General features: G+C 46.3%; 1 protein-coding gene across 1 annotated transcript in view; it reads left to right on the top strand.

Moving 5' to 3' along the window:
• Positions 1-24,124, top strand: part of LOC147747647 (ferric reductase 1-like) — a 400,432-nt gene that overhangs the window by 299,203 nt on the left and 77,105 nt on the right. The window lies entirely within an intron of this gene.

Genomic DNA, 24,124 nt, shown 5'->3' with positions numbered 1-24,124 from the left:
TCTTAAGGAGTTTTTGGACATGTGTACAAATCTTAAGCATAGATTGAACAATAGGGTTTAACATTTTTAAAGCAGGTGCTTTTTTGTGTACAACATTTTATACACCTGATATTGCCTGTACAGATTATCTTCCAATATCAATGAGAACCCATAGCGGGGAATCATCCTGTCTGCACCAAAGATAAACCAATTGAGATAAATGGAGGGTTGTCTAGTAATTCTAAATCCACTGTAAACTAAGGCCCCCATATCGCCTGTGAGCAATCAATTTGGAGATTTTAGGTCTAGGTCTCAGAGATGCCCAAATAAAGGTTTTAATACCTTTGTCGATAACTCATAATATTGATATTTTAAGTCAACGGTCAAATACCTAAAACATAACTGAAACGCGGCACTTTAATATTTTTCACTGCCTGTACTCTACCCCAATAGGACAAGTTAAGATGGGACCATTTTTCATACTCTGACTTTGCTTTGGCAATAAGCGGACATAAGTTATCTTAATGGTACGTTCTAAACCTGTGTTGATATCAATACCTAGATACTTCAGATGATCTGCTTTCAATTGAAACTTATAGCCTAAAATAGCTGGTTCTGTTGTACCCCTGGACAATGGGAGAGCTTCATTCTTATTCCAATTAACTTTATAGCCAGAAATGGTCGAGAAGTGAGAAATGGTAGACATGAGTGTTGTGAGTGAAGTAGGCAGATCAGTAAGTGTTAGCAATATGTCATCTGCATATAGATGTTTTTTTAGATCCCTGTCAGTGTAGCAATGCCTGCTATTTGTGAACACTGCTTTATTGCTACAGCCAGTGGTTCAAGTGCAAGAAGGAATAAAAGGGACAATAAAGGGCAACTCTGGCGGGTTCCTCTTTGCACTAAAAGAGATTCTGAAAGGATACCCTCAAAATTCACTTGAGCCGACTGTGTCTCATATAACCATTTGAACTTGGAGATAAGCTCCGAAGGCGATGCCCGAGAAATGCACCCGGGGATAGTGGGTCAGGGCCATAGAATCACGCTCCTCCCGCTCCTCATGACACGAAGGCAGCTCAATGAAGCAGCCGGGCTGAGCCGCAGATGTTGGTCAGAGGAGGGCTCGCGCTGGGAGACGCTTGCTAGGCTGCTGCTGACAGCACTCGCCGGCCAACATGAGAACGTCAGTATCAGATCCCGGACCTGGTTGCTAAGCGACCGCGACTGCGAAACTAAGGGGAAGGAGAAGCAGCCGGCAGAAGCGTGCACAATGGCAGCCGCTTGCGGTGGAGCCCGACCGAAGGAGCATAGCACGGTGTCCGGCCCCGCAGCAGCTACCAGACAGGAGAAAAGGGACCACGCGAAAGCAGGACAGGAGAAGGCGAAGCCTGGTGCCAACGCCGGTAACCCCGGTAAGATGATCAAAGACTCGGGGGAGAAAACTGCTAAATCCCAGCTAATTCAGTGTACAGTGATACCGGACACAAAACAACCGGCTAAATCTAAACTTTTTCCTAAAAAACAGGAGATGGACCGGGGTGGCGTTCCCACCCCAGAACCCATACTCAAATGTGTCTCAAAGCCTGGTCACACAAAAAGAGTGGAGGAAAATGAGCTAAAAGACCCGCCTGACATAGTCAATATGGGCCTCGAGGATAACAACTTAAATAAGGAGGTGCAGGTGTGCGTGTCTTGGGGGGCAAGTAGCGACACAACAGTAGCTTGGTCTACAGATCTGGAGGAGACAACTCCAGAAAAGACCGAGGAGCAGACAGAACACAAGCTAGCTTCTGAGATTCTGAACCCCCCTGAGCTAGGAAACACAACAAAAAGAGGAAGCCTCAGCAAGCACCCGAGCCTACACTAGCGACAATTCTACAATCACTGAGCACATTCCACAATGAGGTCAAGTCTGAGAATCGAGTGGTACGAGTGGCAGCAAAGAAACTTCAAGGATCAATGCGCAAAATTGGCAAAACTTGCACAGAAATTGCCGAAAGAATGACTAGGGTAGAGACCTGAACAGAAATACTGGAAGCCGCAGTATGCTCCCTGAAAACCCCGGCTTCCTCACAGGAAAAAACGCTCGGCGATATTATGTGGAAACTTGAAGAGGCTGAAAATCGCTAAAGACTGAACAACCTACGCATTCTCGGGATTCCAGAGAATTGTGAAGGCAGTGACATCCGAGCGTTTATTATCAAATTGTTCCAAAAGGCTTTTCCAGAGCTAACACAGTGGGACTGGGACAAGGAGATACAAAGGGTGCACAGATTCCCACTTGCACAACCCAAACAGCCCCGCAAGGAACAACTCTTTCCGAAGGTAATTTTGATTGTTTTTGGTAACTTTTTGCTGCGTCAAGCAGTGTATGATTTGGCCCGACCAAACAAAAAAAGAAACTGGGAGGGGTTTTCCTTTTTTGCTAAACCAGATTTCGCACACGCCACAGCGGAAAGACGCTGGAGGCTGTGAAAGCAGGGGCCCTTGCTTATCTACAAAACCCAGCAAAACTGAAGATAATATCACAGGGACGCACTATGTTTTTCTCCTCAGAGATTCAGGCCGAACAGGCTTTGAAAGATATCCTTGCTGGGGAAACGGAGACAAAAGGAAAGCATTAATAAACTTTGGGTTCCTTCTTTTTAATTTCTTCTCTCTCTTTTCTTTCCCCTCAACTACTGGCATGCTGCTTTGCGGCCGATAGTGTATTGCTTTTTTTTTCTTTTTTCCCTCTCTCATCTTTTTTTCTGTTCTTTCACACAAGACCTTTTTATACTATGAAAGACTAATGGATTAGCTGACTGTATGAGATACAAGATTCTCTAACTAATCTCATCAATAGCTAGGTTTTGAAACTGTTAAAACATATATTTCACATGTCTGTACAATGTCTGTACAATGGCTTTATGGTTTTATGTATATTTAATGTAGACCCTATACAGTATTCTATACTGGGCACAAGGTGCATATATATAAGTATAAAGATAGGAGTGAAGGAGGGATGTGGAGGGTGGAGTGAGGTCGACCAGACGCTAGCACACAAGCTCAGGATTGAGCTTGGCGGCTTCAAAAGTGGGGGAGGGTGGTCGGGGGGGGGGGGAGGGAGGGAAGATCAAGGTAGAATAAATGTCAGAACAGGGTGGGCAGCAATCAAGAGAGAAATCGCTCAAAAGGGATTTAAAAGAAAAAACATACTAAAAAAGAAGGCGCCAAAAATATGCATATAGGAAACATACAGGAAGAATTAATCAACGAGATGGCTAGGGTAAGAATTATTACATTGAATATATGTGGCCTGAATGATATAAAGAAGAGGCAGAAGGTAGCTATGGGGCTGCAAGCAATGGAAGCAAACATAGTGTGTCTGCAGGAGACGCATATAGAGGGTGGTCAACAGTACTTATTAAAAACATTAGGGTATAAACTTATAATTGCCTCAACTCAGGGTACTAGAACTAAAGGGGTAGCTATTTTAGCAAAAGGGGGAGACCTCCAATTTACAAGAGCAATAGCTGATAAATTTGGAAGATGGGCCATCACAGAATGCCAATATAATAATGGGGAAAGTAAGATGACGATATGTACAGTATATGGCAATGTGGGAGATGATCCAGAAGGACTGAGTAGTATTACTAATGAACTGGTACACTGGCCTTTACCCCTAATTGTTTGCGGGGACTTTAATTTACATCTACCAGGGGACTGGTCAATGGACCCTGCATACATATACAAAGGGAGGAAACCCAGGGTCTTCAGGGCATTCAAGGAGCTATGTGAATTACACGGGCTGATTGATACCTGGCATTCGAACTACCCAGGAGACCATGGGTACACATTCTTTTCCTATCCACATTCTCGTCATGTGCGACTGGATTACATGCTCATCTCCAATTCTATGAAAAACACATGCACCATAAATAAACTGCCAAGGGTACTATCGGACCACAACCCACTAGAATTAAACGTAACATGTAAGAGAAGTAGCCCTACAATGAGGACCTGGATGTTTGAAAGGGCTTTTTTAAGAAATGAAAATTACTGTAAACACATGAGGGAGTGGATTACATCATTTTTGGCAATAAATATGGGTAGTGCACCGATTAAGATAGTTTGGGATGCTATGAAGGCTGGCATTCGAGGTGAAGCTTTTCAGTTCTCAGTCCAAACCAACCAAGAAGGAAAGACACAACTAGCTACTTTACAAATGAACCTGAGTAAAGCAGAGACAGACCTAATTCATGCGACACAAAGTGGGCAGATAACGGATGAAGTAGCACCGGTGGCAGTCGCCAGAAATTTGGTGTCAGATCTTGATAGAGAAAGCTATTACTAAAGCCACAATATACAAAAAGAAATCATATGATCTTAGCAAACAGGTTGGGCATCAACTAGCGGTTCGCACAAGAGAAGAAGTAACAGCTAACATTATAAAAAGTATTAAAGATCTAGATGGAGGGCTGAGAACTGAACCATCCGAAATTAGAACCGCATTTCAGCGGTTTTATCAAGAATTATATAAAGAACCAGACAGCGAACAGGGGAAACCGGAGGACTATTTAGAGCAATACAAGGGCAGCTGTCTGGATGAAGAGGATCAGGCTAACCTAGACAATCTCCTTGGGTGGGATGAAATTCTGCTATCCTTGAATTCACTGACAGATGGCAAAGCAGCGGGGATAGATGGGATCCCTATGGAATTTTTTGTGAAATTTTCGGATCAGCTTAGAATTATTATGGTGGAATTATTCAGCTCTATTTTTCAGGGCGGGAATCCACCTCCTTCTTGGTCAACTACGAAAATTATGGTTTTTCTGAAAAAAAACAAGGACCCATCGAAATGGGCTCCTACCGACCGATTACACTGATAAATGGGGATTCCTAAATGTATTCGAAAATCATATCCGCCCGATTAGCGCCAATTATTTATAAAATAGTCTCAGCTCGACAACATGGGTTCATCCCAGAGAGAGCAACAACGGATCATGTACAAAGAGTGATCTCGGTATTTGACTTCACGGAAACAGGAGACCCTATGGCGCTAATTCGACTGGATGCGGAAAAGGCGTTCGATAGGGTCCCCTGGAAGTTCCTATGGGCATCTATGATAAGATGCGGGATTACTAGAGGCTTTATTAAAGCCATCCAAGGATTATATGTGGATCCAGAAGCCAGTGTCATAATTCATGGGACCCTCTCGGAGAAATTCAAAATTACTAGGGGAACAAGACAGGGGTGCCCCTGCTCACCTCTCCTATTTGCTGTGTACATTGATGCATTCATCCGTAAACTTGAACATCATCCCTTAGTGGCTCCTATTAGTGTATTTAATCAGGACACAAAAGTCTTCGCATACGAGGACGATATCGCGTTGGTCACCTGTGATCCCAATAAAGCACTGAGAGTAATTGAGGAGGAGGCCCGGAGATTTGGAAGGGTTTCTGGGTACAAATTGAACTCGGGGAAAACCCAGATTGCCATCCATGATAAACTCAGGATGAGTGATAACAGGGTAACTTACCATGCAGTCTATCTCGGAGTTAATATTAATGCAAAGGTAGATAATATTGTGAAGCTTAACCTTGACCCACTGATTAATCGTACCAGAAAAGAACTAACCCGAGTGGATAATTTACATCTCACAATTGGTGAAAGGTGCAATGTCATTAAAATGCTCTTCCTGCCCAGATTTCTGTAGTTCTTTCGTACCATATGTCTGGAGTTTACCCCCCAACAGTTTAAAATCATTGAGACTGTTTTCCAGATTTATTTGGGGTTTTAAGAAACTGCGTCGTGCATTTAAATGGATTATGCTGCCTAAGGAAAGAGGTGGACTAGGTATGCCTAACTTCAAACTATATTACTGGGCAACGGTAATTAGATATAGTAAGATCCTGATATCTAAAGAAAATAGCAATCACCCTATTCCAACTTCGCAAGAATTGATTCTGGGAGCTGGGTGCGAGGGATGCCTTTGGCGACCTGTTAATGATAATTATTTCAAGAAAGTCAAACTTAAGAGCATCAATAGCATCTATAAAGTCTGGAGCAATATAAGAAAACTGCTAGGACTGAGCCGTTATTCATGCTACATACCAGTTAACCATAATAATGATTTACCATCAATTTTTCAGGATAGCTGTATGACTAGATGGAAAGAGGCAGGGATTAATCAATTAGGCTGTTTTTTTGCACCTAGTGGCCTAAAAAGCTTCTCAGAGCTGCAGTCCGAATATGACATCACCCATAGGGATTTTTTTTAAATATTTGCAGATTAGGGATTATTTGTTAAAAAAAGTAGGGGGAAGAGAAAAATTTCAAATCCGTACCACAATGGAAACCATATGCAGGCCAAACACCCCGAAAATCGGGGAAATTTATGCAATATTGAGTGAAAACCTCCCAGATGACGTGGCCAAACTGTCAGGAATGCCCCTGCAAGAGTCCAGGTGTTCCGTCTTGAAGATGACTAGTCTCAATACCTCTAAGAACCAACAAGCGTGACAAGTAATTTAACACTTGACACAACCGGTTAGTCCCAAAAGGGAAAGGGAAGTGGGGAAGGGAAAGGGTAGTGGATTGGGGAAGGGAAAGCGAGAGAGAGAGAAACAACAAACACAGGATGTCTTCCTGAGATGACTGTCTGTTCTCTCCTGAAGTATTCTGAGCTTTCTTTGACCAGTCGCGTTATTTTTGGCAAGCTAAACAATTTTGAAAGCAACATTAATCAAAACTAGTTCCACCGTACCACAATGTCTACTTTCAGTATCACCATTGACTTTAGAAACTAATGTACATACCGATCACGGTAAAGCCCATTCCTATACTTCTAGTGCAAGTTCAATGGAGCTTCAGTAACGTAATAACTTTTCTTACGTCACCTTGAAATATAAACAGACCAAGCTATAATCATGTTTCAAGAGTTGTACTCTAAACTAATCAACTGGTTAGTATAGCAAGAACTGAACCTTCTTGCATGCAATGGTGCTTGCTTACCTTGCACCCAAAGTGTGGATCTTTTACTGGGTTCTGTAGAAACAAAAAGGAAGAAGAGAACACAGACCCAGAAAGCAAGTCTACTCAAACTACACACTTGCTAGAATAGTTTGGCAGTTTAAAAGTCACTGCTTCACTCTTATATATGTTAACATTGGTTCTCATACAAGAAGTCTTTACATTGGTTCATAGCAGTTATAAACCCCAAGAAAGTTGCTCCTCAACGTTTTTGCCAAGGTTTGTTTGAAGGCGAGAAAGCGAAAAAACATTAAAGAACCCCTTGAAAATAACGTCTTCCTCAAGAAAGACTACTCGCTTGAAATGTTTTTGCCAAGGCTTGTTCCCAGTCTCTTGGGCGCAGCTACAAGCTATTTTAGCCTTGCTTGTAAAGGAACCGGAACCTGAATCCGGGGGACCGAAGTAGGTGCAGGACAGACTGGTCCGTCTGCAAATGTGCTCCTAAGGCGAAACCGGAAGTCAGGGCTTTAGTCCGTGGCTGCGCTCGAGGACCGAAGGATTGCTCCAGACGAAGGGGAAAACTCTGGCGGCTGATCTCCTGAAGGGGAATCCAGGTGGGTGAAGACAAGATGCACGAAGGCGAAGATCAGAGGGCGGGGCAGGGTGCCGGCGAAGCGTCAGGATCTGGAGCGCTTGAAGCGGCGCTTTGACTAAAAAGCAAAGCGTCGCATCCCCAGTCAACAAGCCTTTTATAGGCTTCTTAACACGTGTGAAACAGTGTCTGTTGAGCGCACCTGCTCAACGTGTTTCTACTGAATATTCATGAAAGCTTTCAGTTCGTAGTTAGCAACAAGCATTGTCCCAACACACAAATGCCACAGAACATTTAACAAGCATTTCTAAAGCCAAACTCCTCAAACACATTGTACAGTGAGTGATTTAAGATTTCATGACACAAACAGCTAGCTGATTGGCAGACCAGACTAACAATTCTCCCCTCAATTGACGAACGCGCGTATGAACTATCACAAACATGTCTTATGTCCATAAAATTGCAGTCACAATTTTATAAAACTTTTTTTCCCCTCTACTATACACCTCATAAAATTGCAAAATGGACATTAGGAAAGGGAACAAGATGCCCGCGCTGTTCTCTATACGCAGCCGATATAACTCACATGTTCGCTTCCTGTAACACATTATCTAACTTGATAAATTAAATATCTGACTTTTTATCAGGGATTTTTCACGTGAGAATGTCTATTGCAACCGAAGAAATCATGCTAGGAGTAGCCAATAACCAACGGCCTATACATATGCATAGCTATGGCTGTTCTCCTACTCTGCATAGTCTCTTCTTGGCTTGACCAAAACCCTCCGGCTTTTGTACAATGGAGGACAAGATTATTAGCCATATGTAGTTTGGAGGTGGCAATATATAAAACCAAGGGCAGTAACAAAAAGAAAAGAGGTATGCAGATTTAGGGACCAATACTTCAGTGGATACAAAACCACACCTAGGGACGCTTAATCTGAGCTACTTAATGTACTATCTGTATGTATTTTTGATTGGTTGTTGTGGCGATGTTGTTTATTCTTTTTTGGTTGCTGTATGTTTTCTCTCTTTCTTATCTTTATTTTTACATGCTTTTTGTACGGTATGATTTAATACCTTGGTCTTTGGGGGGGGGGGGGATGTAACTGTGAAAAAATTGTGAATAAAAACATTTAAAAAAATGAACTTAGAGATATATTCATTACCTAATCCCACCCTATGTAATGTACGGAACATATAGCTTTATTCAATATGGTCAAAGGCTTTCTCGGCATCTAAGGATAAGGCTACTCTGGCTCCACACTCTGGCTTTCCAAGGATGCTGGAGAAGACAAAGTGCATAGATGGCTATGAGAATTTCTTCCTGGCATGAATCCTACTGGAGAATTATGTATGAGTTTAGAGATAAGTTTTTTGGCGAAAATGGTGACTAATACCTTTGAATCTGTATTCAAAAGGGTAATTTGATGATGGCAGTTGCAGTATAATAGATCCTTCTCATGTTTGGGAAGGACCGCTATGACAGCTTTATTTGAGAGTGAGGAGAGACTACCAGTTTCCTCTGCTTCTTTATAGGCATCATAAAGAGTGTCTATTCCTTCTGGTTTTACCCAATGGTAAAATTCCCCAGGAAAACCATCTTCTCCTTAGTGCTTTATTGTATGTAAGACTGGAGATTGCTTGCGCAATTTCATCCTTTGTTATTTTGCCCACCAATATGAGCCGATCCCATTCACTGAGGTAGAGAGTGTTATTTTATCAAATAATTCCTGATCTTGAGGTGGACTTCATCAACCGCTGAGCTATATATCTTCTCATAATTATCTGCAAATGTATGAGCTATTTCTTGAGTCTCAGTTATTGACTTACCTTCAGAGTTATAAATAGCTGGAATAGCTGTCATAGCTTCTCTGTATTAATTGTGCCGCTAGTAAATGACCAGCTTTTTCTCCTTGCTTGTAATTTTGAGTCTTAAGTCTCTATAACATGTATTCTGTTATCGAAATATATCATGTATTAAGCTCCATTTTCGCCTTTTTCAATCTACATCAGGAAGCTTGAGTTGGATTGGTAAAATGAGCATGTGTCAGGGTTTTGATATCATTTTCTAAAATGATATGTTTGTTGTTCTATTCTGTGTTATGTTATTTCTATGTTCTATGCTTCTCTCTTGCTTTGTGTCCTTATTTCTTACTGTATTTCCAGCTTTTCTTTTTCATTTTGTGCCACTGTACTCCTGTTCCCCTCTGTTCCCTTCCCGTTCTGCTCTCCCGCTTTCCCACTGCTGCGTCCCCTACGGCCCCGCCCCACCGATCGCCGATTCGCCCTGCCTCCCAGCTTCTCCTCTCTCCAGCCTCACCCTCTTATGGTGGCTGCTGCGTGGCTGCGTGTAGCAGGTGGGCCTATTGCAAGCCCATCTGCGCCCATCCACGCCTGTACTGCGCCCAGTGCCGAACCCCTGACCCCCCCACCCCCCACGAACTCCACGACACCACTATGACGCCAGCCCCCTCCACGCACTCCACCTCGGCCAATCCCACTCCTGCGCCACCCCGAAGCAGACCCACGGACCCTTCAGCTGCCAGAACAGCCGATACACCAGCCTCCAAACCACCACCACGCCCACCGGGGTAAGCCCCAACAGCCTCATATGCCTTCTTCTCAACACCCGCTCCGCCCGCAGACACGCCATTGAACTCTGGGACCTACTTGACTCCACCTCCCCAGATGTCACCTTCCTGATGGGGACCTGGATGAACCCATCCTCGGCACCCGACATCACCATAGCCATCCCTGACGGCTACAAGATCACCCGCAGGGACCTCACCAATGGCACAGGAGGAGGAATGACCATCGTCCACAGAAACACCCTCAGAATTTCGACCATCACCGACGACACACCTATCACCGCCGAACACCTACACTTCCGGATCCACACCGACCCCAATCCCACCCTCAGAGGAACCCTCATCTACAGACCACCCAGCTCCCGGCCGCAGTTCAGCGACTCCATCGCCAACTTCGTCAGCACGCACGCCCTTCCGTCCACGGACTACATCCTCCTCGGAGACCTGAACTTCCATCTCGAGAACACCCATGACAGCAACTCCACCACCCTGCTCGACAACCATGCCAACCTCGGACTCAAACTGCTCATCACGACTCCCACCCACTCCGCCGGACAAACGATTGACCCCATCTTCTCAGCCAGCAACCACGCCACCTTCAGCCACAACACCAAACTCCACTGGACTGACCACCGCTGCGTCCACTTCACCTTTGAGAAACCTACCACGCACCACTGCACACAATGGGCCCCCCGCTGCTGCTAGAGCAAAGTCACCGAAGACCAGCTAGTCACCACCCTAACCCAAAACCCACCAACGGATGCTACAAACACCGACTTCGCCGCCCTCAACTTCAGGCCATGGATCGAAGACTGCGCCAACACTCTTGCCCATATCAAGAAACCCTCGAACAGACGCACCAACAGAAAAGCTATCTGGTTCACTGCCGACCTCCAGGCATCCAAGCAGGCCTGCCGTAGGCTCGAAAAGAAGTGGCTCCACAAACAAACACCAGACAGCAACTCCGCCTACTAGAGCGCCATCCGCAGACACCACCAACCCATCTGAACCGCCAACAGGACCTCCTTCAAAGTGCGTATCAACAAAAATGCACACAGCAGCAAAGAGCCCTTCAACATTGTGAAGGAACGCTCCAACCCTTGCTCCAACTCCAGCGACATCCCGCCATCACTAGACCTCTGTGACTCCCTAGCCACCTTCTTCCACTGTAATATCAGACATCCACAACAGCTTCAGCAACCAGTCCCTCCGACAGATAGACACCTCAGAATCACTGCCCCCCAGCCTCATCGACATCAACCCCTTGCTTTCCTGGATCCATCGACATCAACCCCTTGCTTTCCTGGACCCATGTCAATGACTAAGACACCATCAAAATCATGAACACCATCTACTCCGGCTCACCATCCGACTCCTGCCCGCATCACATCTTCAACAAAGCAAGCCCCACCATCGCACCCCATCTCCGCAAGATCATCAACAGCTCCTTTGAGACCACTACCTTCCCGGAGAGCTGGAAGCACGCTGAGATCAATGCCCTACTCGGGAAACCCAAAGCTGACCCCAAGGACCTCATGAACTTCCGGCTCATCTCCCTACTCCTGTTCCCGGTGAAAGTCATAGAGAAGATAGTCAACAAAAAACTGACCTCCTTCCTTGAAAATAACAACATCCTGGACCCATCTTAATCCGGATTCCGCAGCAACCACAGCACCGAAACAACCCTCATCGCTGCTATCGACTACATCAGGGCCATGATGGACAACGGAGAAACCGCTGCCCTCATCCTCCTGGATCTTTCGGCCGCCTTCATCACTGTCTGCCACCACACCCTCCACACACTCCTCCACAACGCATGGTTCCGTGACAGAGCACTGGACTAGACCACCTCCTTCCTCACCGACAGAACCCAGAGTGTCCGCCTCCTCCCATTCTGCTCTGAAGACACAAAGATCTGCCGCTTACCCCAAGGATCGTCCCTCAGCCCGACACTCTTCCACATCTACATGGCACCACTCGCCAGCATCACCGGATTGCATGACCTCAACATAGTCGCATACGCCGATGACACCCAGCTGAAGCTCTCCCTCACCAAGGCCCCCACCACCACCAAATCCAACCTCCACAAAGGAATGAAGGCCATCGCCGAATGGATGACAATCAGCCGCCTGAAACTGAACTCGGACAAGATGGCAGTCCTCCTCATCGGATCCACCCCCTCCGCCTGGGACGATTCATGGTGGCTGGCTGCACTGGGAGCTGCACCAATCCCCACTAACCAAGCCCGCAACCTGGGAGTCATCCTGGACTCTGCATTGGCAGTGACTCAGCAAGTGAACGCCGTCTCCTCCTCCTGCTTTAACATCCTCTGCATGTTCCGCAAAATCTACAGATGGTTCCCCACCGGCAACAGAAGGGCAGTCACCCAGGCCCACATCTGCAACAGACTGGACTATGGCAACGCTCTCTACGCAGGAACATAAGCCAAACTCCAGAAACGACTACAACTATACAGAACGCCTCAGCATGCCTCATCCTCGACATCTCTCGCCACAGCCACATCACAGCTCACCTGAAAGACCTACACTGGCTCCCCGTCAACAAGAGGATCACCTTTAAGCTCCTGACCTGCACCCACAAAGCTCTCTACAACACCAGACCGGTGTACCTCAACAAATGTCTCACCTTTTACACCCCGACCTACCAGCTTCACTCCGCTGACCTCACCCTCGTCCCCCACATCAGTTGAGTGACCTCCGACGGCGGATCATTCTCTCACCTCGCCGCAAAAACCTGGAACACCCTCCCCATACGCCTATGACAGACCCAGCACCTGCTGGGCTTTAGCAAACTCCTCAAGACCTGGTAGTTCGAGCAGTAGTAGCACCTCCACCCCCCCCCCAGCACCTTGAGACCCTCACGGTGAGTTGTGCGCTCCGCAAATGTACTGATTGATTGATTATCGGCTATCGCAGAATCTCTCATAATTTGCCCCCTCAGTGTGGCTTTTGCAGCTGCTCCTAAAATTTGAGAAGAAACTGAACCCTTGTTGTTTTTCATATAAGTAGTCAAATGTGATGGGGGGCGCTAGAGGGCGCCGAGCAAGATGTCCGCACGTATGTGAGGCTCTGCCGGGACCGTTTGAAATTTGCATCAAAATCCTGCACATCCTGCTGCTTTTCCCCCAGGCTTGATGGCGAAACCTATTTGAAGCGCCTGGGACTCGAGTGAGGTGCTCTCCTGGCGTTGAGGGGGCCGTTTGACCGCCCATCGGACCGGAGATCGGAGGCTGTTCCCTCTGTCTGGTGCTCGACCGGAGGAGCTGAAAACTGTGCTGCGGACGGCGGCGGAGTCTAGGGGAGGTCGAGGGAGAGCCTGGAACTCGCGCGCACTGAAGTCCGGCCCGCTGGTGGTGGGGAGTGGGGCGAGGGCCTACGCTAGGCCGCGCGAGCTGCGGCTGGCTGGGGTGCGGGACGAAGTGGTGGCGCAGCGGAGGGGTGCTGGGAGAGAACTGCCGCCCCCGCGTGCGAGGAGAGACTTTTACAGCTGCAGACCCACGTGGGGGGACCGGGAGGCTGTTTGGTCCGGTGCCCCTGGCCTACCGCCCTGGTCACGCTGCTTGGTCCCTGTGCTGTGGCTGCTGGAGCGGGGGACGGCTGGGTGTCTTCCGAGATATAGCGCTTGCCCCCTGCATCGACTGGGGGTTCTCCTTGACCAGCGCTGCGGGGATCATCGACCAGGCCCACGGTCAGATATCCCTAAGCCGAGACACATATTGACGAGGCGCCATGGGCAGGCCGGAGCGCAATCAGCCCAAAATCACCTTTGAGGCAAAGAAGTCTGCGCTATCCTCCTCACAGCCGCCCCCGGACGCTGAGACTGTGGGAGCGGTTGGTGGGGCTCCGAACTTAGAGTCCACGCTGGTGGCGATGCAGAAAACACTGCAGTCCATTGAATGCACCATGGAGGCGGTCAATCACAGGCTCGACCATATGGCAACGCAGTTCGACCGGCAGAATGAAAGAATGGGCGAGGTGGAACAGAGGGTGTCTGCTACGGAGGATGGACTGGCCACGGTGACCACTAAGGTATTCAACATGGAGAGGGTGCTGGCGGTGATTCAGGCGAAGAACGAGGAGTTGGAGGGAAGGTCCAGGCGCAACAACATTCGCGTTACGGGCCTGCCGGAATCCACGAATGTGGGTCGGATGGAAGACTTCATGGAACGCATGCTGGTGGACATTTTTGGTTCGGATCAACTATCACGGGTCTTCATCGTGGAACGGGCGCACCGTACTCTCGCAAAGAGGCCGGTGCCTGGGGCTCACCCGCGTCCTATCATCGCTCGCATACTTAATTACAAAGACCGGGAGAAAGGCACCATTGAATACCAAGGGAATAAACTTGAGTTCTTTCCAGACTTTACTGTGGCAGTACAGACAGCGCGCAAGGAGTTTGCCCCGGTGAAGCAACTGCTTCGAGACGAGAACATTCCATACGCCATGTTGTATCCGGCGCGTCTATGGATAGGGCCCCCGTCTGACAACAAAATCTTTGCTACCCCTAAGACTGCTATGGAATATGCGAAGAAACAGAAGAAACGCAAAAGGGACTCAAATGTGCAGCAGGAAGGGGAGGGGGATCTACTGGAAGATGTGGCTTAGGCGGCTGTCTCAATGCTGGTTGATTCTTGTTGGAGTGTTGACCCTGTGAGAAGTATTGCCATATGGCACTGCATGACTTAGCGTCCTGCCAACTTGTCTTACTCTTATTTTGCGGGATGCTGGTTCGGACTTCTTTGTGATCTTTGCTATGGTGCATCATGGTTTCTGCATGGGGCAGCTTGTGGATATGTTGCTTCTAACATGTGGCTAGTATGCTCAGGTTTATATTGGGTTGTGCATAGTTGCATCTGCACATGTGAGCTGGGAGCATTATGTTTAGTGGCTTGGCTGCCCTTTGCTACTGATGTATTGATGGGTTTCATGGGGTGATGTTGTAGGGGACACTTAGTTTGCTGCTGACACTGGGCGGCTATGACTTGCAGTGATCCTAGACGGCCATGAGGGTTTGCGGGGGGGGGGCGGGATGTTCTAATCGCTTGTGCGGTCCGCTCTCTCGTCAGTTTTCTGGCAGGAGTTGTGCGCCACTGTGTCCCCGCATATGGTAGATCCCCACACACTTATGTATGCACTGTTGGGGTTGTTGGGGGTGGGGGGATTGGGTCAGCTTTGGCAGGTTGGGGATGCTGAAGTGGGTGGAGGGGGGTTGGGGATTTTTCGGCTTTCCTGGGTATGGTTGCAGTGTTTCCTTCGGTATGATGTGAGGTGTGTGAGGCTTCAACAGGGGTTGGGGGGATGCTGGGCATTGACTTGCGTGCTACGAGTGGTATTGCTTGCTGGTCATCAAAGAATACATAGCTGCGTGCGTTGTGCTGGATGTGGCCTTTTGGGATGGTTCTGCTGCCTTTGGGACATATGTTGGAACTGGATGGATGGCTAGGGGGGGCAAACTAACGTGCATTACTTGGAATGTGAGAGGGTTGAACCGCCCACAAAAGACTAGGCAAATGTTGGCATTCCTTAATAGGCATGGTGCGCATGTTGCCTTTCTTCAGGAGACACATCTTTGGGGGAAGGCGGCGGAAACTGTGGGTCGCAGTTGGGCGGGAATTAGACTGGCATTGAATTATTCCTCTTTTGCACGTGGAGTGATGATTTTGATTAAGAAAACTGTACCGTTTGTCAAACTGCATGAGGACATTGATAAGGAAGGCCGATATATTATAGTACATGGTAAATTGTGTGGAACCCCGATCACGCTCATTAATGTATATGGACCAAATGTTGATGACCCTGATTTTTTTGTTGCACTTTGGAACAAGATCTACCTGCTGCCACAGTCGGCTGTGATTTGCGGAGGTGATTTTAATGTCATTTTAAATGGGGAGCTGGACAGGAAACAAGACAGGCCTTGTGTGCGAAAGAAAGCGGCCGCTGAAGTCAGTGAGGGTATGAGAGGACTTGGACTGGTGGATGTATGGCGTTTGAGACACCAAGGGAGGAGGGAGGGTACTTGCTACACATCAGCGCATGATACATGGTCGAGACTGGATTACTGGTTGGCGACTCGGGATGTTTGTGGATGGGTGATGGATGTTGCACATTTGCCTCGCACGCTCTCAGATCATGCTCCGGTCCGCTTGGACTTTCAGATTCCTACGTGCGCGCCTGCTCCATTCACTTGGCGCCGGGAACCATGACTGATCAGGTATTGCGTGAACGGCTCAGAACTATTATTGCGGAGTTTTTTGATAAAAATGTTGGCACGGTTGACAGCATGTGTACGGTGTGGGAAGCCTTCAAAGTAACTATCCGTGGGGCGTGCATAGGTCTTCAGTCTGGAGTGCTCACTTCACTGAGAGACTCCATGTCCAGGTTGGAGGGGGAGTTACTGGTGCTTGAGCGCCGATTGGAGGACTGTCCTGGAGATGCTCTGCTACCAGACATTAGATCGAAGGTTTCCGAGTATAACGACCTTGCTGATCAGGAGGTGAAATTCCTCTCCAAGCATACCAGGGCGCGCTACTATGGGGAAGGGGGCAGACCGGGGAGAGGCCTGGCGGATCGCATAAGGGAGCCATGGGCTAAACACTGTACGGTGCAAGAAATAGACGACGGGGCTAAGGTGGTGACAGACACACCTGGCATCCTACGCTGCTTTGCGACCTATTACGAAAGAATGTATGAATATCGGGAGACAGCGTCGGAGGATGAAATAGCTCAATACTTTGAGGACGTGGCTCTGGTGTGGCTCTCGAGGGGGCAACAGGAATTCCTTATGCATCACATCACGGAGGAGGAGTTTCGGGAATCGATAGCTGCCCTTCCTAATGGGAAAGCTGCGGGTATGGACGACTTGCCGTCCGAATTCTATAAAGAGTATGTAGATCTCTTACTCCCGCATTTAGCGATGGTACTGGAGGAGGCTGTAGATCAGGGCCAGTTTCCTACTACAATGAGGGAGGCGCTTCTCGTTGCGTTGCCGAAACCTGGGAAACCGCACAACCAGTGCAAATCATATCGACCCCTGTCCCTCATGAATACTGATGTTAAGGTTATAGCCAAAGTGCTTGCCACTAGGCTGCGGCTCCTTCTCCCGGTGATGGTGCTCCCAGACCAGTCGGGATTCATACCGCTCCGGTCTACCACCCACAATCTCAGGGCTCTCTTTGCTGTATTGCATTTGCTAAAACCGGAGTTGGCGGCTGTAGCTGTCATGCTGGACGCCGCGAAGGCCTTCGACTCCGTTGCATGGCGGTATATGATTGCTATTTTGCATTGGATGGGGGTACCCTTTTTTTTTACCTCTTTAGTAACTCTTCTCTATACTAACCCCGTAGCACGAGTGAGGATCAATGGACAAGTCTCAAACTCGTTCCCGGTACAGAGGGGCACTCGACAGGGTTGTCCTCTTTCACCTTTGCTGTTCGCCATTGTGATGGAGCCCCTGGCCTGTGTGCTGCGGCAGAGGTATGCAGATTCGGCTCTGAAGTTCCCCCTCCGATCGCTGGCTGTGTCCATGTATGCTGACGACATGGTTCTTTATGTGCGCGAGCCTGCTCGCCATCTCGGATCTATACTTCGGGAGTTCATACGGTTTGGCCGCCACTCGGGTCTGACCATTAACTGGGAAAAGTCTGTCATGCTGCCGCTCACTGATGTTACCCTTCCGTTTCCCCTGGAGTTCCCACTGGAATGGGCGACGGACTCGGTGCGCTATCTTGGAATATGGATTCATCGAGATAGCCAAGAAGTTATTAGAGCCAATTATGGAGTAGCCGTCTCCAAGCTGGAGGACCAGGTGGCTCGCTGGACGCGGCTTCCCCTCACCCTTGCTGATCGGGTGTCTCTGATCAAAATGGTTGTACTTCCGAAATTTTTGTATCTTTTTGTTAGCATACCTCTCCCACTGGCATCGCACTTCTTTGCCAGGCTTCGATCCCTGCTGACCGCCTTAACCTGGGCTGGTAAGAAACCGCGAGTGACGTGGGATGTGCTGACTAAACCTTACGCTCTGGGTGGCTTCGCTGTGCCGGATATGAAGTTATATTACTTATGCGCCCAAGCGCATTTCGCAGCCTATTGGGTGTCAGCCCCTCCATATACTCCTCACGTGGCGCTTGAAGCCAGCGCTGTTTTGCCTAACCCGTTGAGGGCTATGGTGGTTAACACTCACTCAGTATTTGATAAGGGCGAGGTGGATACAGTGCGCTCCACGGCTAATGCGTGGCGGGAACTTGGTAGAAGAGCGAACAGGTTGCCGCTGTACGCTCCTAGCATGCCGCTATTATATCACTCAGACATTTCGGTGTCGGGTGAGATTGGTGGTCTGCAAGTCCTACAAGGCGCTGGACTGCACACTATGGGGGATCTCTTCCCAGGGGCCACGTTCCTCTCATTGCAGAATGTCACTGAGCGATCCACAAATGTGGTCATGGCTACTTTCATTTATGTTAGGCTCCGAGCGGCTGTACACTCCTTATACCCCACATATCCGGAGGAACCCTTGACACTGGGGGCCTTGCAGTTACTTTACACTTCGAAAGATAGAATTAAATTGCTCTCCAGGTTGTACCGAGCTGCTCAGGAGGATGAAGGAGGGGGTACTATACTGGCTAGGGCCCGATGGGACAGATGCCTACCGGAACCATTAACGGATGATGAATGGACGGAATGCTGCTCCATGACTGGGGTTACGTGGCCAATGGCAATTTCCGACTGCTACATTTTAAATTTCTACATCAATGGTATTATACGCCCATGCAGCTGGTTCGGTATGGGCTTCGAGAATCCGCTCAATGTGTCCGGTGCGGAGAGGATGATGCGGATTTCGTGCATTTGGCATGGGGATGTGCGCGAGTGTATGCTTTTTGGGTGGCAGTGACTGAGACACTGACTAAGATGACGGACACTGTGGTTACGTTGGATATACGCCTGTGCTTGCTGGGGATTGCCTCTGGAGTACCGAGTCAGGAGCGGAGATTGATTGTACTGGCTTTACAACTTGCTAAACGGAGGGTGGCTATGGTGTGGGGAGGTAGGCGGGCGCCTGATGTGCAACTGTGGCTGAAAGATATGGCCTATTGCATGGAATATTGACTTGCTATACTGAAAGTCTACCGGCACAATCGCGTCCAAGAGACATTTGGGCTCCGTATACTGCGTATATGCTATCACTGGCAGATGATGACAGTTCCGAAGATGGTGGCGGGGGTCTGCTGCCGGGTGAAGGTGTTTCTGAGTGATTGTTTGACTGCAAGGTTGTGATAAAGTGGTGCCTGTACTGGAATGCACTGTTCGTTTGGTGTTGGTGGTCCTTGTAAGAAGGCTGTCTTGTTAGGTAGGCTTCACTACATTCGTCCACTGACTGTTGGCACGTGCAGGATTTTGGATATGAGGGCACACGACTTGCTAGACTACTAGCGAGATCTTGCATACCTTCTGTATTGCTTTACCACTCTGCATTAATGCTACGGACTTCTACTGTGACCAGGAACCGGGATTGTTTGGGCTGGGGGGTTGGGGGTTGTTGTTGCTGGTTATGAAAACTGAAAAATAAGACCAATATATGATATGCGAGATACGTTTGTGGAGGATGGACTTGGCTCGGACTTAGAGATGCTGCTGCCCTCTGCAACATTTGTATGTGCTCGCACACTATTCTTTGCATTGTGCTTCGGTTTGCTAGATGTTGATTAGGTGGCAGCCGGCCCTGTAAAGGGTTGTAGGCACACCGCTGTGTATATGCACAACTTTGCAATAAAGGTCTTGCAAAAAAAAAAAGTAGTCAAATGTGATTGTAATTGTGATTTTTCTGTCTGCTGTTTGTATCGAGATATGTTTAAACCCCACGGTTTCCTACAAAGGTGTTTCAAACACCAATCAAGCTGGAGACTGATAGAAACATGATCGGAAAGTACGATTTCTAAAATGTCACAATCAAGTAATTGTGGTATAATAGAATGTGAAATAAGTAAATAGTCTATTCTAGAATAGGAATCATGTACTGCAGTGTGAAATGTAAACCCCTTATCTGATGGATGTAGTAAATGCAGATGCCTGACAACCCATGATTTTCATGGATGTCTCCCAATATCTATTTCTACTCTGTCGTGTCTACGAGGCATACCCTGTCTAAGATCACATCAGGGGCAAGATTCCAATCACCCACCAGAGCTATTGTGGAAAGTCCCATTTCTGTTAGAATTATGTTTAGATGAAGGAAAAAAGGAGCTTTGACCCCAATGGGGGCATAAATAGAATTCACTCCGAATATGTTATCACCGATTTTAAGCTTGGCTAAAACAAACTTACCATCTTCACCTGACCATGACTGTAGTATTTGACATTGCACTTTTTATTTCGTATTACACCACATTTTCTAGTAATAGTATGGGATATAGCTTCTCCTGACATATGAGAAGGGGGGGTTGTAGCTTTAAAGAATCTGGCCTACCCAATCTCATTTACATTTTTCTGTTTCTATACCGGATAGATGTGTCTCTTGAATGAGAGCAAAATCTGTATGTTTGGAGGCTAAATAGTAAAAAGTTTTCTTCCTTTCAATGTAATTAGTAAAGCCATTGACATTGCTAGACACAATGTGCATAGAGTTAGTTGTCATGGTGCTTCCTGGAAATGTTAGAGTATTTCTGAATTGTGTGAAAATGGATCAAAAGGGTAAAAAGGAAAAATAAGGTAGATAAATGATGTGGGAATAAATATAATCACAAAATAATGTTAATACTAAACTTTAAATTGTGTAAGTAAACTGTTTTGACTGCTAGAAAGGAAAAAAAACACTACAGATCAAAGAATGTGTATCTTTTGAAGGTGGGTCCAAACCTCAGTGCGAGACCCGGAGAGAAAAGAAAAACACTCATGGTTAACAGATTACGAGAAAAACCACGCCATGGAGTTACATAGTCCATCCAGGAGAAAGTCTGCATATATAAATAAAGTATGAGATATACATGGTGTATTGAACAACGATGTAAGAGAAAAGGAAATTTATCATATACATCAGCGGTAGTAACTGCAGTAAATCAGTAATACAATTATGTTAATATATAGCATGTATATATGCTCATCTAGCTGGAAGAAGCAACAGTGAAAGGTTTATTATAAGTTACTTTATCAAAAGACGAGGATGACTTTAGAGGTGATCTCGATTTGTCTGTGCTATTTTCCTTTGTGAGTACTTCTACACAGTGTACCTCTTTATCTCTGTCAGACTGTTTCTTAAAGGTACCGATGTGTAATCTACCAGTACAGTGGCTTTGAGGTTCATTCTGTAATTGAAGTTGACTGTTTATAGTTGTTTCGGTCAGGGGTGGTGGTGTTAGGTCCATGTGTTGGTCCTCTAAACTGTTCAGAAAGCTTACCAGATCCCCAGGCTATGTGTAATCCCTTCATTTCCAATCCATTGTGATCCACATTGTAGCAGGTTCTAAAATACCATATTTTTATATCCTTTTTCCGAACCCTTGGCCTAAGTTGCAGGAACGCTTTTCATTTGGCATTATACTTTATGGACTTCCAAGTTCTAAGGACCATGTTTATGAGCAGCTGTTAGTATTTGATGGACCTGTTCATGATGCAAGAGGCACACAATAATTGATCTAAGTCCACATTCAAGGGTTGAAGTTCTTGACCTAATCCTGTAAGCTTCCTGTTGCTGAAGAGTTTGCACAAAATATGTTCAGTAACTGCAGTATTAAAGTTAGTAGCAAGCTCTTCACATCATTATTATTTTCCATTTTTTCTGGAATTCCATAAAAACAAAGTTTTTTCTTTGGGCCCTGTTTTACAAATCTATTACTTTTAGTTTTAAATGCCAGATATCTGGACCCCAGTACATTTTCTAATCTTTCCTCCTAAAGGGAGGTTTGTTTATATAGAGTTTCCACTTTGGTATAAAAAGTATTTAGGTCCATCCTTCGAGAATTCATTTCTGTCGCAAAATCTGAAATTTTGACATCCATAGATCCCAATCCTTAATCGTTACACCACAGTAGAGATCTCTTTTAAAATAAGGGTACAGCCTGGTAACCAAATATGAAATTCAGTCACCTCACAAAGCAGTTTAGTAGGAACACTATAAACCCAAATACATATTTGGATGAGGGCAGACATCTCAGAGTCTCAAACTGAAAGCAGCATGATTTCAAACAGGGATTGCTGAAAAACAGTGTATCAAAACTGTCATACAGCTTCATCCTGTTCATCTAAGTTTGCTCTACAACCTTTGCTGATAGGAATTCCCTTGTCTACCTAATTGTGTAGTAGAGTCTATACCTAAGTGTGTAGTAGAGTCTAACGTGTCAAATGAAGAGAGATACCTCAGGGTTGAAAGTTCTCATATGCTTCTACTATGCCCTGTGAGAAGTACAACATTAATTCAAAAATTCACACAGCAACCTTTCCACTCTAGAAAGGGAAGTCCACTTACCTCTTAAGAATCAGGCTGTTTCCTGACCGAATGAGTAGGTTTTTCACAGACTTCTGGGATTCTAAAGAATTATGGCTTCATGCTTTCAAACGGGGGTTGCTGAAAAATAGTGTATGAACTTTCACACAGCTTTCCCCTGCTGTGTTTCCTGAAAGAATGAGTAATTTTTTCCACAGACTTCTGGGATTCTAAAAATGACGGATGTATGTTTTCAAACAGGGGTTGCTGAAAAACATTGTATCAGAAATGTCACACAGCTTTCCACTTCATAGAGAAGTTCCCTCCACACTCTGATAGGAATTCCCATGTTGCATAGCAGAGTCTGAGCTGTCAAATGAAGAGAAATAAATGCCTCAGAGTTGAAAGTTCTCGCACAGGTCAGCCTTTCCACTTCAATATAGGAAATTTCTCTTAACTCTTCAGAATCAGGCAGTTTCCTGACAAAGTGATTCCTTTTTTACAGACTCTCTCAGCTACAGAAATGGTGATCTAATGTTCCCTCAACATGCCCTGCACTTTCCCTCTGCCAGTGTGTAGAGTTCAGCCAGAGAGGTCAAGAGTAATTTAATTCCCCTGAAGTAGCCTCAGGGGTAAAAGCAAGGACTGCCACCTATCTCTTGAGCAACTGACTCTTTCCTGACAGATTGAGTTGTGATGCTCAGCTTGGCTGAAGAAACAACTGTGCTTCAGGATTTCATTCAAGAACTGAGTTTAACTCTAATTTCTCATGTCAAAAATAATCTCAATAACCTCAAAGTTACATCGCTGTTGTCTCATTCATGTTGCTTTCATTCTGGCCCGATGGACCCCTCTTGACAGCTGTGTGGAAAATCCTTTGCCCTCAGAGTCTCGCAGCTCTATGTGAAGGTGTCTATTTCAGTTGGTGGCCAGACTCCTCCCCCAACTCTTAGTTAATGTTAGGTAAATTTGTAAAGCGCAAGGTTACTCAAAGCTGTCTTGGTGCTAGCTCAAAGAAATGGACAGGAGGGCGGAAGAGATAGAGGGCCTAGTTGTTAAACAGCCAAGTTTTCAATTCTTCCTGACTTTGAGAAGACTTGGGGCAAACCGAATGAAATAAAGAAGCTTGTTCCAAGACTTGGCCATGAATTGATGAAGCTTCTACCACCCAAATTGCACGGCAAAGGCTTGGATTCTAAAGAATCTGACTTTTCATCCCTGTGATAATGTTTCTCTACAAATTGTAACACTCTTTTTGTCTTTTTGTAGATTTTATTTGGTTCCTAAACGTAGGTTGCTTGTCCCTGTTCTTAAAGACACCATATTTGATCAATAGAGACCAGTTTCCCTTTAGTTATAGATGCTTAATCATCCTTAAATATGATTTACTGTAAGTCAATTTCTGTTTGCTGCACTTCAGCTATTGGGTAAGATAATGTAAATACTGTAGTACCTTCATTTGTAAAGGCCATTTATTTTATATTGATTTAAATATTTGTAGCACTTTTATGGTTTTTAAATGAAAAAAGATAATGATGATGAAATTATTTAATAGGCTTATTGTGAAGAGTTAATT

The sequence above is a fragment of the Lissotriton vulgaris genome, chromosome 1_1, assembly GCF_964263255.1.
Source record: "Lissotriton vulgaris chromosome 1_1, aLisVul1.2, whole genome shotgun sequence".
NCBI classification, from domain to species: Eukaryota; Metazoa; Chordata; class Amphibia; order Caudata; family Salamandridae; genus Lissotriton; species Lissotriton vulgaris.
This window is presented reverse-complemented; position numbering and strand designations above follow the sequence as displayed.